This window comes from Xenopus laevis, chromosome 2L (genome assembly GCF_017654675.1).
Source record: "Xenopus laevis strain J_2021 chromosome 2L, Xenopus_laevis_v10.1, whole genome shotgun sequence".
NCBI classification, from domain to species: Eukaryota; Metazoa; Chordata; class Amphibia; order Anura; family Pipidae; genus Xenopus; species Xenopus laevis.
The window spans coordinates 121541742-121543652 of record NC_054373.1 but is presented as its reverse complement, the minus strand read 5'-3'; the positions used below and the strand labels follow the sequence as shown (position 1 = coordinate 121543652).

The 1911-nt window shown below is 36.7% G+C and overlaps 1 protein-coding gene across 6 annotated transcripts in view; it reads left to right on the top strand.

Annotated features, from left to right (window-relative positions):
- The window catches only part of arhgef7.L (Rho guanine nucleotide exchange factor 7 L homeolog), a 104278-nt gene extending 103494 nt beyond the window's left edge, over positions 1 to 784 (top strand). For all 6 annotated transcript variants that reach the window (XM_041582392.1, XM_041582393.1, XM_041582394.1 and 3 more), the window contains one exon: positions 1 to 784. This exon is cut by the window's left edge and continues 149 nt beyond it. The gene's annotated coding sequence lies outside the window, so the exon portion shown is untranslated.
- Positions 785 to 1911: the final 1127 nt, after the last annotated feature.

The window sequence follows — 1911 nt, the reverse complement described above, 5'->3', positions numbered from 1 at the left end:
CAGGGATCAAAAGAGTGGAGCTCTTTGACATTCGGTGAGCTTTGTTGCAACGGGGGCACTGCAGAATGAGATTTTACCGGATCTTAGCAGGACTCTCACTTGCACTGGTTTGACACCATGCATAGGTGACTGCCCCCAGACATGTCAACAGCTGCAGATGTAAACCTCAGAGAATTTGGACTGTACCAAACCAATAATGTTTTTACCTTTACACATTAATTACCTCATTTTGCAGTTGCTAACTGAAAATGTATTTTCCCCAATGATTTTCTAGAGCTATAGATAATGCATTTCTTTTTCTTGTATATAATGTTTTGAATGCTTACATGTGAAAGGCACTTGGGGCTCTATCTCCTCCCCCCCCCCTACCGTTTCCTTTAAATATTCATACTGGTGACATGGACACAAGTTTCTACTATGACAGCCTCTTTTAAAACAGAAATGGCAAAAAAAGTCAACATCTCAAATGCTTTCACATGATCAAGTCTGTGAAATAGTTTGTTAGGCCATGTATTCAAGTATTTTAATTGCCTTATTTATATACATGTAAACAACACAGCAAAAACAAATATGCTAAAGCAAACAGTGGGAATCTAGAGCCATTTTAATGTAAAACTGATGACCTGTGTTCATGCATATATATAAACATATATTTATTGCTTTTGTTTTTTCTCTCACTAAACACTAACCTGAATTATTTTGTTGGACAGCTAACTGGTTTTTTTATTTGTTGAGATTTCACTATAACTTGTACACTGTTGTCAAATGTGTCCTTTTTTTAATTTCAGAAAATGGAACATGGACACATTTGTTGCTTGAGTTTTCAGCGCAGCCCTTGCAGTGTGATTGCTATGAGCAACCTGTGACCCTTCTTATACTACCCTACAACAAAGACCCAAAACACATAAGGCATATACTCCAAGTGCAAAAAACTGGGCCTGCCATATGTCATTTACATGAATGGAAAATGCCTGCCATTAGCAGTCACAGATTTATTCCAATTATCACCATATTTGGGCTCTATATACTAGCAGAAAAAAACTTCAGCAGAAACTATACCCAGTGTGTGGGCCTAAAAGTTGTAACTTTAAAGGAATTGTTTAGTATAAAAATAAAAACTGGGTAAATAGATAGGCTGTACAAAATAAAAAAAATGTTTACAATATAGTTAGTTAGCCAAAAATGTAATGTATAAAAGGCTGGAGTGACAGGATGTGTAACATAATAGCCAGAACACTACTTCCTGCTTTGCAGCTCTCTTGTTTCCACTGATTGGTTACCAGACAGTAACCAATCAGTGACTTGAGGGAGAGCCCATGGGTCATAACTGTTGCTTTTGAATCTGAGCTGCATGCTAAGGATCAATTGCAAACTCACTGAACAGTTATGTCCCATGTGGACCCCCTTAAAGTTGCTGACTAACTCAGAGTTAGAGAGCTGCAAAGCAGGAAGTAGTGTTCTGTTATGTTAGACATCCACTCACTCCAGCCTTAATAGATTACATTTTTGGGTAACTAACTATATTAGACACATTTTTTTATTTTTATCTATTTAACCAGCTTTTATATTTACACTGAACTGTTCCTTTAAAACTGCAGATGGAACAGCTTTGAACTCATGTAACTATATCACTGCTTCTGTAACTGTAAAGTTAATGAGCTGTTAATATTGGTATACAAACAGATCTTGGCTGCAAAGTTTTTATGCCCACGACAACCAAGGTGTGTATCTAATTCACAACTCTCAATTTACGTTGCAGGCCTAAAAGTTGTATCAGTGTTGTCGGGGTACAACTTACCTATACCTGAATCGACTAATTAAAAATATTATGTGAATGTAGATGTCTAAAATTGGGCAGGCCATCACCAACTGTTTCTTTGTCAATGTACTTTAGATAATCTTACTGAGCTT